This window comes from Calypte anna, chromosome 13 (genome assembly GCF_003957555.1).
Source record: "Calypte anna isolate BGI_N300 chromosome 13, bCalAnn1_v1.p, whole genome shotgun sequence".
Lineage (NCBI taxonomy): Eukaryota > Metazoa > Chordata > Aves > Apodiformes > Trochilidae > Calypte > Calypte anna.
In genome coordinates, this window is record NC_044259.1 from 7,471,437 (window position 1) to 7,487,029 (window position 15,593).

Here is a 15,593-nt window from a genome sequence, read left to right on the forward strand (position 1 = left end):
CACAACTTCTAGCCATGCAAAGCATGACAGTTCAGGCTATGCCTAATAACAACAGGCGGGGGTTCCTCTCTGAGCAGCAGGTTTGCACAGGAAAGTTACATTTCCTCTCTTTAATCTTTTCCATTATTGCTATTCTTTGCATTTTGTTCCCATCTTGAAAGGACTTTGTGACCACATGCCACTATCAGCCATTCATGGTGGAAAAGAAAACACGGGGAAAATAATAGCAGCTAAAGAATGTGCTTGCAGGTGCATCCTAATCACAAAACTTCCTCCCACACTGCAAGTGTAGGAAGTGGACTTTCCCTCCAACACCGATGGATGTGTGTGCTGTGCAAAGCATGGGAGTTCAAGCCTAGGTGATAGGGAACAGAAAAAAAAGCTCATGAAATGGGCTTCATTCTGCTGAACTGGCCATCAGCATGTGCAACTCCTGAAAAAACACATCAATATCATTCCTTTCTCTTCCTTCTTCCCTTCCCAGCTAGCTTAACCTGTGCTTAAATCCTCTGTGGGAGGGGAAGCAGGGATGTGTGTACCTGCTCAGGATAATCCCATCCACCCACCTGACTACAGCTGTGCCAAGGCCCTGCTCCTAAGCAGGCAGAAATCAAGTTAGCTTTGGTGATCTGGAAGGAGTGGTGTGCTGGAGGACACTGATTGCACCACATGGCAGAGCAAAGTCTAAAAATAAGCAGGTAGCATTTGATCCAGCTGGAATAAAGAGTCAGCTCTTTATATCTAGGAGGGTCATTTGTGGACCTCAAGCAGATCTCCTACATGGAGGAGGTTTCAGCCCCTCTCAGACCCTCTGGGGTTACAGCAGTTCAAGTCTCCTGTATCCATATTTTAGTGCTTGAAGCTTCATGTCCATCAGCCCCTGTGGTCCTTCCTTGCACCCACCAAGTCCCTGCTGCCCTACATTACTTCACCTCCTCCAAGATTTCCATCTCTCTCCCAGGGCTAGTGAACCTGGTCCTGTCACCCAGCAGGTCCATGTCCTCGTTATCATCTGAACCAGCTGATGGTGAGGACAGTTCAAGGGGAAAGTCAGATGGTACTTTGAGGGTGCTGAATGCCAAGGTATCAGCCTTTCTACCCAGACAGCAGTGCCTGCTCCTTCGGGACCAGTGTGGAGCAGTGCTCTGCTGGGAGCCCTCTCCAATCTCTTGCTTGATGGACCAAGTAGTACTGATATTATTCTCTCTTTTTTTCCCCTACCATTAATGCAGAGATGCTGATGGCTCCTTTTCTTGCTGGTGAAGGGTAACAGTTTACTGGAGAGCAACCAGTTACCCAGTTAGCAAACAGGTCATTTTGTATGGGCAATGGTCTCCTCTCCCAGCCCATCCAGGATGTGCACACTGGCTCCTTCCTGGGGGTTGCTGCTTCCAAGCCTCTGATCAAGAAAGGCTCTTTGTCCCTATGTCTGCTCTGGGCTGGTCTGACCAGCCATGGCTGAGCTTGGTCCAAGGGACAGTGGCACCAGGGAGGGCTGGAGATATCCCCCAAGGACAGAGGGATGGGGGGATGTGCTCTGGCAGGGAGGATGAATGTCTCCTGGCCAGCCCCATGCATGCTGGAGCCACTGACACCCCATTAGAGGGCAGTGCCTGTGATGGCACTTAATGTCCAAGCACTCCGTGGCCAAAGCATCCCACATGGCAGGGGTACCATCCCACCAAGCACCTTCTTCCCAGAGTCAGGATGTAACGAGACATGAGAGAGGTAATAACAGATAGAATCTAAAAAAATAGAAAATTCTGGTGGCTGATGCTGCTTACTCATTCCTACTGATCAAACCAACATCTTCTCCCTGCCTGACTTTGTACAGTGTCTCCCTGTGCTGAATCATTACAGCCACCCACCCACAGAGCTCCCTGTGACCACCTCCTTCTCCCAGTGGCACCAAACACTTTCACCTTGGGCCACCTACAGGCCATGGCACCCAGGCACCCCACCCTGGGGTGCAGTTGCTCTTCTGCACAAGGTGAGGGCGCGAGAAGATAAGCAGAAGCATCTTCTCTCCAGATTCACCTCCCCTGGAGTCCCAGCTGCACCCCCTCCTCCAAGCAAGTTCCTGCAGGAGTGGTTGTTCTGGAGTCACCACAGCAGCTGCTGCCTGCACAGGAGGTGTTGTGGGAGCTGATTTATCTTGCTTGAGAGAGAAATGAGGGGTGGAAGGGAGGCAAAAGCAGCCCTTTGAAGCTGCCAAGCCAGTCCCTGTGCAAGCTTCCCATCCCTTGTTCCACTGACGCAACTGAGAGTGCCCCACCCCGACAGGACTTGTGTCTCTGCTGTGGGCCAGCAAAACAGCTGCCCCTTGAGAGGGGTCATCATGGGCTTGTTTCACTCCTTAAGACAGAGACCTAGCCTAGGAACCTTAGCTGTCTGTGCATGGTAAGGACTCCTGAAGCAAAGACCTTGCAGTAGCTCCCCAGCTCCATGCACTGGAGGGCAGGGGGGGGCAGCCCCTGATCTCTGTGCAAGGGGCTGGGGAAGCCCATAGCCAAGAGCCTTTTCTGAGGAGCAGCTTAGTGCCTGAGCTTCTCCTTCATTTTGTGAGCAGATAAACACCAAGCAGGGAGAACCAGACATCCCCACTGGAGGCTGCAGGGATCTGGAGGTGAGAAGCTGCCTGGAATTAAGGGATTTCTGAGGGCTGATCCCTGGTGGGGCTGCCACATGCCAGGGCTGAGAAGAGAAACAAACCCAGAAAGGGTGAAAAGTGGAAGGAGAGGTCCAGCTGTCCCTGGAGACCCAGCAGCAGCTGTAAGACTCCAGGACTAGCTCACAGTCTTGCCACCAGGTCCTCCTCTACCCACCTCCTGGCAAGGAGGACGTTTTACTGGAGAGGTGTTTGCTGTGGGAAAAAACCCAGCAGCATGGACGTTTAAATGATGATGTCTGGCACCACCTGCCCAGGTCCTGAGGCCCCTCCCATACCTATGACATTATTGGGCTCCCTGGGACTGCTCGGCCCATCAATTGCTTTGGCTGAAAGCAGAGCTCCCCTGTGCGTCAGCAGCCATTACTTCACCTCCTTCCCTCCAGCCACAAGCTGACTGCAGCATCAGGGAGATGGCTCCATTATTAATGATTGTAGATGAGATGCCAGCTCCTGATTTTCCACCCTCCTTGACTCACCAGCTTACTCCTCAGCTCCTGTCCTCCTCCCCAGGGCATGATGGAGAAAGGAGCTTCGACACCTTCAGAGACCTCTCTGCCAAGCCTTGGGTCCTGCTTCTGGCCAAAGGGGATCATCTAGAAAGGAGGCAGGGAAGGAAATCTGGTTCAAATGGGTTGCTGGGGTGTCCAGTGAGATGTCTGGCCAGAAGTCCCTTGGGAACATGGTGCTGTGTGGGAGGGAGACAGGAAAGACCTGCTAGGCAGATCAGTCTTCCCAGGCAGGAAAGGAAGGGTTGAAGTTGAGTCCCAGAAGAGGGAGACTGTCTATGGAGAAACACTCCATAGTGTGTTCTGAAGTGATCCAGCAAGGCAACCAAGGAAACTCCATGCAGGAAAAGGCAGAGCAAACACACAGAAACCAGTCCCAACCTTGGCAGGACAGAGGTGGGCTCTGCATGGTGCATCTTCTCCCAGGAAGGAGATCTTTTGGAGTAGTGCTAAATGATGTTTCAAAAATGTTTGGAGCAGAGAAAGCAGAAAACTAAACGTTGGAAGTGAGTATGAAAGTAACAGAGCAAGAGAAAGAGGAAACACTGGCATGGTGTGATCTGGACATGTGCCCATCTTCAGGGTGCTGCCTGTGGGTCTGGGTCTCCTCATCACCTCTGTCTCTTACAGAGACCTGGAAGAAGCTCAGAGAAGGGACACAGGAATAACTCAAGGTCTGGAGCAGTCTCTGTGCAGTCTCCATGGCCAGAAAAAGAGGTGACAGAGAGGTGTGGTACAGACCTGCACAGTCTTGGGAGGCATGTGAGGCTATGGAAGGGGTGATTATTCACCATCTCTTCTAGCAAAGGAGTACAAGTTCCAGGCAAAACTACCCAGAGGGAAGTTTGAAGCAAGGAAAAGGAAGTGGTTCTGGGTGCAATGTATAGTTAAACTGGGGAGCTCCTTCCCACAGGATGTGACAGATGCAAAGCATTTAAACAGGAACTGGATGAATTCATGGAAGAAAAATCCTTTGGGTTATTAAATACAAAGAACCACAACCTCTTCCTTAAGGATGGAGGACTGGTGGGAGCTCAGGGATTATTCTTGGGAAGTCTTGTTGTCCCTTTACTTTGGGCCTCTGTAAGCTTCTGATGATGGCCACAGCTGGAGCCAGGATATTCACCAGATGAGCTGTGTCCCAGCTCTTATGTTTGGTCAAACTGCTGCCCTGAGATGAAGCCACAGAGTGGGCAGCTCCCTGGGACCATGGCACCCTGCTTTCTCACCTGAGGGGAGCCTGGGCTGCTCTGGTCACAGGCTCTGCAGGGTGACTGTCCCATCTGTGGAGTTCAGCACAACCTGTCCCATGTGCCAGGCCAGCCAAGCCACCACGAGGTGGTCCCATTCCCTTTGGGTTTAGGAGAATATTTGGTAACAGAAGTTCACTATTTCTCTTGAAGCGCTTTTCAGAATGCCTCACCTTGGAGAACACCCCTCTGCCCCATCTCCTCTGCATTTTCAGGCAGCATGGAACCTAACAAAAGCAAAAATTTGCTGCTAACAGCCTTCTGGTGATGTCCTTGAGACAGAGGAGGTGAAAAGACTTAAGAATTCTTTGAGACCACCACAAAAGTTCTGGTCACAAAAAGTCATTGTAAAAAAGTCCTTTTGCTAGGACTCAGTCCTGCCTCTGTCACCAGCCTGCACCTCTGGGTGCTCATCTCCTCAGCTGCTTAATGCTCCCAAGAGTTCTAATCAGGTCAGAGATGGCAGGAGCTGACTATTTGGACTGAGCAGCTGCTTCCAGCATCTTCTGCTTGCCTGCTGCCACCCAGTCTGATGGTAGGGTCTGATCACTGGGATACCCTTGCAACCCTACTGAATTCAGCCTGAGTTTGGAGATTTCTGAACAACTCAATAGTGACAAAGCAAACCTCACAGCAAAAGCACTCAGGCAGAGACTGTCAGGTACCTGGAATTCCCTGCAATGTTCTCAGCAGATGGGTACCAGCTGCTAGGTACAGAGACTCCACTGGTTTGACAAGAGTCCAGTCTGTCTCCTCTGTTGTTTGAGAGGGGGTCCCGCAGAGGTGAAACAAATAAAATTTTCTATTTTTAGAAACATTTGGGCTTGGGATAATTTTTCAAAGCGGTGACTGACAGGGCTTCATGTGCTCCAGAGACTGAACACACCAGTTGCAGGATGGGTCACTCTTGGCAGCTACCTCTGGAAGTAAAGAGGACACTTTAAGGGGAAATGGATCCTTTTTTGTAGTTCCTGCTCCAAGCTGCCATCAGCAACTGTCCTGGTACAGCAGCACAGAGGTGATGGGAAACCAGCACTGTGACTGGCAGAGAGCTCCCAGTCAGGCCCTGGAATGTTTTGACTTAATGTACTGTTGCTGCAGTTTGTGCTGCAGAATCCAAGGGATGCTCTGGATGCATTGCCAACCTTTCAGCCAGCAGTGACACAAGACAGAGGAATGCTGTCACCTGCTGCACCCCATGGCTGCAGCACGTCTGCCCTTGGGTGAGTGTCAAACATTCATTTCTTCCCATCTGGTCTCAAAGCTTTTCTTGTCTCCCTCCCTGCAGAGAGGAGTCAGGTCCCACACATCTGAATCTTCCCAGGAAGCCTCAGAGCAATGTAAATTCTCTGTCTCACATGGCAGGTTGGGTGTCAGTCCCAGGGAATTGTGGCTCAGCCATTGAATGCCTTCCCCTCCTCTGAGGACCCTGGGGGACTCAGTCCTGTTGGAGACAGGATCACAAGAGACCTTGGGACAGCAGGGGAAACACCTCCCTGAGGAGAGAGGTGATGTGCCTGAGTCCCACTGAGATTTTGATCTGCTCCCCATATATCAGTGGGCTTTGGACCAGGCCAGCAGCACCTGTAATCAGGGCAAGCCATCCTTGCTGTGTGACATTCCTATGGCCTCACAGACCCAAAGGAGATGGATACAGAAAGGAGCATGGATACAAGAGCTCCACACTCAGAAATCCATGCAGCAACAAATAAAAATGTCTGTATTTTCACTCAGGCTCAATGCCAACAAGACCAGGCACAGAGCAGCAGCTAGCAGAGCCATTTTCCCACCCATCCTGACACTGCTCCACAGCTGAATCTGCTCTTGGGCTGCTGGAGGTGCTCTCCTGCCCTGTAGCAGAAGCAGAAGACTATGCAGAGGGAGCTTGTGCTCATCCTGCCAGCTCTGTAGTCCCTGCAGAGCAGAGGGAAGGTTCACCCCTTGCTGATGCTGCTCCCAGGTTTGTATCATGGGTGTCAGCAAAGCACCTTGCGCTTCAAGGCACCTTCCAAGGGCACTCAAGTGACTGGTCCAGTGCCTCTGAGCAGCAAGGCAGCAATTCCATCCAGTGCCTGAAAAGTGGCTGAAAGCTGCTTTGCTGTGTCACAGAGCCTGGGACAAGCTGTCCCTGCAGGGTCTCGCTCCCACCCAGCTCTGGGACTGAAGCTGGAATGTCCCCAGCTGGCTCAGAGTGTGGGCATGCCTGTTTCTGTGGCTGCCTGCATGTTGGCTGAACATCTAACAGGGACACCTGCTTTTGCAAACCATGGCCCCTGCTCCCATGAGCTGTGCTGAGCTGGTGTTTATTGGTGCTAAAATTAGCTGGAGGCCCATCAATAACGGAGCCCTTGAAAGAGCTTGCTCTCTAGAGCATCAATACAGGAGAGGCTGCACCCTTTTTGTCTGCTTACACAGCCCCCCAGATGATAAAGTGTGATCCACATGGCATGACTGATGCTCAGGAGGAGATGTGGAGCAAGGCCTTGTGTGACTGATCGATTTGTTAGTGATATTTCCAGTGCTGTGGTGACAATAACATGTGATGAGCCTTTCCCCTGCTCTGGCACTTTCCATTCTGCTCTATTCACAAAGGCTAATGAACCAGAGCTTGTGATGGTCTTTGGAGGAGGGGAGAGAAAATCAGGCATAGTAAAAAAGCATTTCTCAGCCCATGTTTTGTTGTTTTGTTCTGTTTTTTAAGCTCAACAAGAATCAGCTTTTGAATGAAATAAAAAACTGCTCCATTGGGTAGAGAAGGTGTTCAGGCCTGCGGGTGGAATGTTGGAAGGGATAGGACACAGGTGGAACCTACCCCTGGGAAGATACTCATGAAGGGGCTGGAGCCCCAGATTTCTAGCCACGATTTGCTGGAATCAGACACTCTGGCTTAAGTCCAAATCCTGGGATACTTCACCCAGTAGCATCTCAGCCCCACATCCTTGTGCATGGCATTCAGGGGATGGGCCAGCACTCAGCATCCCTCAGAGCTGCTCTTCTGTGAATCTCCCCCAGGATTCAGAATTTAGGAGTATGACCTAGGAAATGTCATGTTAAAATCACAGAGACATTTACAAACAAGACCCTGGAGGGATGAGGCTGCTTTCCACAGTGCTGTTCTCTCCAGGCTCTCTAGGATGCTTTTGAACATGTTTTTCTTTCCAAACTTGGGAGGAAGCAACTTGTTTTTAAAAAGAAACGGAAGGAACTGTAATGCTCTGACTCCAAAGGAATCATGACCCCTGAGGAGGTGCTGATAAAAGCCACTGCATGATGTGCTGCTAATGGTAAAATCACCAGACTCAGCAGCCCTTGATCAGGTCCCTCACCTGCAATCTGCTTGCACGATAATCCTCATCCTAAGGAAGGCCCTGAGAGTTCTAAGGATCAAGAGGTGGGAGGCAGAGGGAGCATCCCTGCTGCAGAGAGGCCTGGGGGACAGGAGGATGTTTGTCCTCCAAGATTAAGGTGATGGCAAACCAGCTGGGATGGGCTGTGCTCAGATGGCTGCTGCCACTGAAGAGCAGCAGTGTCCCCACCCAGCACAGCCAATGCCTGGCCAGGGGACACAGAACAGAGCTGGCCACATCCTGCACTCCAGGTTCCTGCCCTGCTGCTCCAGCAGACACTCTGCACCACCTGCTTTTGTTCCTCTTATCCTCCCTGGCCTCCTAAACCACAGCATATGGCATGTATACACATCCATGTTCCCTAAAATAGTTCAAGAAATTATACTTGGGAGGGAAGATTCACTCCCAGGTGTATCAGCCACCATCCACAAGCTGAATTATTTTGTGTTAGAGTAGACTCACCTCAGTGATTTGAACATGATTGCTTTAAGCAGAGTCACAGAGGAAATGTGCCTTGGATGCCAAATGCCAGCACTCTGCTCTAGCAGAGTAATTAATTCTAAAGCACCAGAGAAACTGCTGCTGAAGACTTATCTCTATCACTTGACATGCAGTGAATCATCTGTGCAGTCATTTACATGTTTTTGGCCCATGGTTTTCTTTTGAGTCTCTCACCTCACCCATCCACTCAAGTACTCAAAGCAATTTCAAGTCTGACATCACTGGAAAGTTTGGACCTCAGCTTCACCCCCATTCAGCAAATTGTTCCCAGTGACTGTGCCAAAGGAAAGGAGCTGCAGTTCCTCCCTCTACCTACAAACACTTCTGGAGCTGCACAGCTTCCTGACACTGCAGTAGAAAAAAGTAGGGAAGGAACCACTTTTGGAAACCTCATGGCCTTTCAGAGAGTAAAACAAGGTAAAAGAAGGTATACCAAGGGAAACCAGATGAGCTCCATCAAGGAGGTCCTAGGGATCTTGTGTCTCTGAGTCTTTTTGCCTGGGTGGATAATCTGAGCTCTGCAGCAGAGCCAGGGAAAGCCAAGCAGCCTTCAGACACTGCTTCTTGGCACTACTATGTTTGCTGGAGAAACTCTGCAGGAAAGTCTTCCAGGGAACAAGTTCATTGGTAGAGCTCCAGACATGCACTAACAGCATTTCCTATGAATCACCAAAATGGCTTGAAAATCCCCCTTTTCCTGCAGTACTGAAAAAAACTTTTTCCCAAACAGCCAAAAATGCCCCAGGCTGAAGAATTCCCCTCTTAACGTCTTGCAAAATTTGGAAATGGTGCTGTTAGCACATGGACATCATCTTCCTGGGCCAAGATATCTTTGGTTCAATTCACGTGAATGAGATTCACAAGAATGAGATTTCTGCCATGGATTTAGCCCTGCTCCAGGCTCTGTCCAGCCAGCCAGAGCCATACCCCAGCTCCAGGGCTCCCTGTGTCCCTTCCCCGCTGGAGGATGAGCAAAACACAACGCTGTATCCATGCTGCCAGGGCTGCAGATGATGGAGTCTGTCTGGAGACATGATGCAGTCAAATGAAAGGGTTTGGCAGAAAAGTTCTTTTACAGCAGTGCCAGACACAAAATCCCAGGCTCCGGGTCAGACATGGCACGGATGTGCAAATCTTTACTGAAGGAATAAAGCATCTCCTGTGCTGGCTGTAGCCCCAGACTAGAAGACATGACAACTTTCTGAGGGCTATGCACAAAAGCTTAAATCAGGCCCCCTTGCCAAAAATAATGGTGCCTCTTGCCTTGTGTCAGCACTGGCATTGAAGCTTTGTACTGAGAGCCAGCCTGGCAAACACAACCTGTGTCAGACTGCTCTGGAAAAAATTATTTTCAACCTGGACCACTTCCCTGGGCTAACTCCCTGCAGCCCTATGCCAGCCCCACCAGCAGGAGGGCAGGGACAAGTGTCCCTGGCAAGGGTGACAGCAGCATCTCTTTGGTACAGTGGATGCCCTTGGCATGGGTGGGTGTCACAAAGGATATTGCCCAAGGAATGTGGAGGGACCAGATCTCTTTCCCCTGCTGCAAGGCCCTGGTGAGCCCCACATCACCCTACTCTGCAGGGAAGCAGTGTTTGGAAAGATGGGTGGTGCCAAAGCCACCTTGTGAGGAGTCCTCAGAGGGTACCCAGGCTGGACTGCCCAAAGGTTGGTATGTCACAGGGGGGAGGTGAGCTACCTCAGGTGCACAAGCCTGGTTTGGTTCCTACTGGTACAAGCTCCTCACCTCCAGCTACTTTCCCAAACACCATAAACTCTGCTAAAAATAGCTGGTGGGAAAATAAACCTCAGTCAGCTGGAGCCTGAGGGCTCAGGAGGAGCGCAAATGCCACTGCATGAAGGGCACACTGCTGGCGGGAGCACGAGGGGATGCTGGAGCAGAATGGGTGTCCTCATATAAGCAACCTGCTATGTCTCCAAACTTGCAACCCAGATCTAGTTTAAAACACAGAGCCATGCCAGAAGCTCACTTGCCCCTCTTGTGAAGAGCAAAGAAATATTGAGATGAATTTGGCTGCCCAGGACTTAGTGGGACCCATTGGTGACTTCTCAGCTTGTGTACCTGCATGCAGATTTTACCCACTTACGAGGAAAATTGGGACCAAAACTGCCTTATGTTCTCTATTTCTCTGAGACAGTGAAGGCTTCAGAAAGAAGACAGGACCTTGGGTTGAAGAGACAGACCTTGTTTTTTCTTGAGTACACAGCGTACACAGGGTGAATGTCCCCCTCTGGAGAGGGGCTGATGCTGGGTAGCTGGAGGGACAATCTCAAGATGGAAGACACCAGTTTTATCTGGAGATTTTGGGCTCCTGGTGACCCCTTTCCTCTTCTTCCTTTGCATCAGGTCCAGCTTTACCTGACCCTGCCATGAGACAATTTGATTCTCTAAACCACCAGAGAATTATCTTGGCCAAACAAGGGAATTCTCCTCTGCCAGGTTAGGAGTGTGCATCAGCTCAGTGCTGGAGCAGCTGGCTGGGAGGCAGCAGGATTCTGCCACTGGGCAGAGGGATGGGGTCTGCCAGCTCCTGTAACTTTGTGGTCCATATTGCAGAAGCACTAAGGATGTACACCCCTGAGTAGCAGCAGCAGGTGGAAAGCCCTGGGAAATGGCAGGACTCTGGAGAAACTCAGAAATTATAACTTGAACTGAAAGTGAGCTGACTGCTCTGGAGCAGAGGCACTGCATGCCGACTTTTTCAGTCATGACTTTGGTTAGCTTGTCATTTTGGTGTTCCTCCCTCCCCAGGAGCCTTTGAACAAGAGCCCAGGATATCCCTGCTGCTCAGGAGTGTGAGCTGTTCCCTCTTGCTCCAACTTCACAGCAGCACATATTTGCTGACACAGTTACAAGCACACAAACAGGATGCTGCTTCATCAGTGCTGCAGCAAACAGATGGTTTATTATACTGAAAACACTCCTTTCCTCTGCTGGGATGAAACTAAGAGTTTTGGGACTGCTGTTTCAAAGCGGGCAAAGTAAAGGATGAGCAACACTGGGAATGAGGAGGGCCAGTCACACCGGACAGGCTTGGTCATGCAGCAGGACTCCCAGCCTTTCTTCTGGAAAGAGAAGAGAGGGGATTTATTCCTTTCACTCTACCAAGTGATGCAGCTAATAAGCATGCTTTTGTTGTCCTGGTATCCCTGAAAGATGTGAAAAATAATAATGAACAGGAATTAAAAGATAGGTTGTGGATACTCTATTATTCCAGTTTTCCCCACCTGCTTCGGTGGTGGTGCTGAGGCTGGTGGTGTTATCCCTGCTGGCAGTGATTTCAGGGATTCTTGTGGTCTCTCCTGGGTGCCTGCAGAGTGCCTTTCTGGGCATGTTCCTTCAGTTTTCCCATCTGACTGCTCCCACTTAGTGTTTTGGCTGACTGTCTTTGCCAAGAAGTGACAATCCTTGCACTGTCCCATGGAACCCATTTGAGTCATTCGTCTGGCAGAACATTAACCCAGAGAAAACACCCAGAGAAACTTGTAGGGCAATGTTCTACAGGCTTGGGCAGAAAACCAACCCACAGAGGGTGTGACGAACCAGCAGAGCTGGCCATTAGGAGCAGGGTGAGTAGGTGGACAGAGAAGGACGCAGAAGTAGGACCACCCTGTATGAGCAGCAATGAATCACTCCATCAGCCCAGCTGCTGTGAAACTGCAGCCCAAAATTCTCCTCTTAGCTAACATTTGCAGTGTATTTAATTGATATAATTTAAAACCCAGCCAGTATTTCCGTGGCTTTCCTGTTTGAGCAGATCTTGTTCCTGTTCTTGTTTGTCTTCACTGACTTCTGTACTTTCCTAAGGACTCAGGACATGAGCCCCAAAGCAGAGGCTGTGGTAGGGTTTTTACAAGGCCAGGGCTGCTTTCAGACTGTTGGTACCTTCACTGCTCAGCAAGGCAAACCCAACCATGTTGCCATAGGATGTGGTTTTCTGCAAGGGTTTAGGAGGGGCATTTTTCTGCACTGTGGCATGAGAACAGAACAGATCCATGGGCCAAAATAAAATAAATAAATAAAGGCAAAAACTCTGACCCAGGTGGGCTTCATCCTGACACTGGAGAGGACAACAAACTGTGTGAGACCCACCTCCAGATCTGATCATCTGGGATTTGTCAGGCAATGAGTCTCCCCCAGCCTTATGCTCAGCACTTACACAGTGCTGTTGTTCACTAGGTTTGGTTCTGTCTACCCAGAAACAGACCTGCCCTTTCCCTCTTCTCTGAAACTGAACCAGCCTCTCCTTGCTCTGGTGGAGACATAAACAGAGCCCCGAAGATGTAAACCTGACAGGTAGGGCACAACAATTGTCCAAAGCCCACAAAGAGATGTGTTCTGTGACCACAGGACTGTGGAAATGGCACGTGCTGGGATGGGGAAGCACAAGGCCCTCCAGTTCCTCCTTCTCCTGGACTAGAAACACCAGGATGCTTGGAGTGGCCAGAGATGGAGATGTAGCAGAGGTGTTTCCCACACTCCTGGTCCCAGGTGTTCATGAGTATATTCACTGCTCCTGGCCAGGGGGGATGGAGATGGAGCTGCAGCTGGATTGTTCCAGCCTGTTCCACAGTCCTTCCCACATTGCCTGGGCTGAATCCTTTGAATCCCCCCCCCATTCCCATCCCTGCTGCAGGAGCCATGAGTGAATGCATGTTTAAAATAACCCAGCAAAAAAACCCACCAAATGCTTATGGCTGGTTCTTTTTGCACAACACCCACCTAAACTGCAGAGATTTGGGGCACAATGTGTGTGCCTCGGTGTGTTTGCACAGACGGTCGCTCTGCTCTGTGATGTCCCCTGGACACAGGGATGTCCCCCGGCAGGCAGGAGGTGGCAGCATTGCATAGCCCAGGAGATCCTGATCATCTGCATACCCACCCGTGGTCTATTTACTGCCCAGGAGCTGCAGACCTGTTTTTCCAGCTCTTCCAAGGATACGTGACTCAAGCCAAACGCTCCCAAACGGCTCAAATCCCACCCCGAGCAACCATTAAAAACAACCAAAACCCCAAAGGCCACTAAATACACACCAGTCCTAAATTGTGTGCAAATCACCAGCACCAGCAACGTGAGGGCAACCGAGGACACCAGGACCTCAGCGCTTAGAAATCATTGAGTGTGATGTTCAAAAATACCTCATTTGCCCTTGAAACTCCAGCCCCCTTAACTCGTGTGTGATGTATCCCAGCTCCTCCGCACAAGCTCCACATTCCCTTTGAGTGACAGGGGAGCAGATATTCTTGCAAGTGCAAATGAATGCTCCTTGAGAGAACTGAGGAGGGAATGAGTTGGAGCTTACTCTCAGAGCATCATTTCTGGTGCATCTGGCACAGTTCAGGCTGATTCTTCATCCTTCACATTTTATTATTAGAGGTACAGAGGGACCTGTAGTAAAACCTGACAAAAAAGCTCCCTGGGAAAAAAAAAAAAAAAAAAAAAAAAAAGGGGGGAATTTGGAGCAGATATTTGCAGTCAGGATGATCCTTCCCTCTCTATTCTTCCTCATCTCTTGCTGTGGAGTCATCCTGTAGCTGAACTGAATACACTGTGGGAAGACACATGGGAAAATCACAGTCTTCCCTCACTAACAGCCAGAGGGATGCAAGCCATGACCCTTGTCTTTGTGCAGGCAGAAAGTGTTTGTGTCACGATGCCTTTACCATGCTTGAAAGCCAAATGGTGAGCACCACAGAAGACTTTGTTACTGTATGGATGCTGTTCTGTTAAGGAGTTATATGAACAACTTCCTACCTATACCAGTGCCCTAACCTGGACCTCTTTATCTCACTTTTCTCCAAAATAGTTAGCTATTCAAAAAAATCTGTCCATAGATCACAGAATCACAGAATCAGACGGGTTGGAAAGGACCTCAGATATCATCAAGTCCAACCCTTGACCCACTACCACCATGGTTTCTAGACTTAAAATCAAACTTTTAAAATTATTCTCATGGCTTTGGGTACACCAGGCAAGCTGGAAAGGAGTTTCTCTGATTGCACCTCTTAAAATCAGACACCCTGAGTAGGCTTTCCTTCTACATAGGAGGTACATGACTGTAGGAGCTTCATTTCTCCTGCAGACTGAATCATTTCCCAAATGTAGGCTTGCAGAGCAGAAGACGCTGCTCTGACAGGGAGTGATGATGAGTCACTGGAATTCACAGGTCTGTGTTCCTGCAAAGGAAAAACTCCCAGTGCTGAGCGAGGGGGCAACAGAGATCTCGGGTTTGACAGACAGCACAGAACAGCTCCTGGAGCACGAGCTGCTGGGTCAAAGAAATCTGGGAAAGGCAAGGAGCTGAGTGTGACAGCCACGTGAAGTCAGGGGCTGTGAGGCCAAGAAATGTGGCCATGGCAGGTGGCTCTGACTGTGGTGTGGTCTTCATGAAGGGGCTAGACTCACCTCAGGCTCCTCTTGCCAGTGGTGGTTGGATATTAGGTGGAAATTCTTTAGGAAGAGGGTGATCAGGCATTGGAATGGGCTGCCCAGGGAGGGGGTGGATTCTCCATCCCTGGAGGTTTTTAAGAAGAGGCTGAATGTGGCACTCAGTGCCATGGTCTGGCAACCACGGCGGTAGTGGATCAAGGGTTGGACTTGATGATCCTTTCCAACCCAAATGATTCCGGGATTCAGTGAATGGGGAAACTCCCGGGAGAAATGTGTCCTGCCCAGCCCGGGACTGCGGTGCTGAGTACCACAACTCAAGCAGGCTGAGAATGAGGGTTGGAAGGATAAATCAAACATTTTAAATCAGACACGGGGAGCAGGGAAGGGAAATGAAGCCGAGGGATGCCGTGTGTACCCGGGAGGGGGGAAGCTGCTGCCAGGCCCTCAACTCAGCCCCGCTGGGCTGCAGATCCCACAGGACAGGAGACAGAATGCTGATACCTCGTTGATATATGAAAAAAAAAACGATTAACACACGTGGAGATTGGGGTTTGGGACGCGACACAAACACTTGACACGCTGCCAGCAGCCCGGCCACGACAGAGCCACGCAGCGTCACGGGTGACCGCTCGGCCTCGCCTGCCCTTCCCTCGCAGCCAACCTGGGGACGATGCCCGGCTGCGGGTGGGCAGAGCTGATGGCCGGAGCCGGGCGGCATTGAAGCTCCCCCCTACCCCCATCACGGCGGGCAGGCCCCGGGGTGGCACGGGGGGGGGTGGAGGGGGGGCGCGGTCCCTTTAAGAAGCGGCTGTCGGTCCGCACGCCGCTTCCCGCCCCTTCCGCCCGGGGTCTGCCCCGGGTACTGCGCATGCGGGCAGCCCCCCCAGACACAGGCGGCGTGCGGC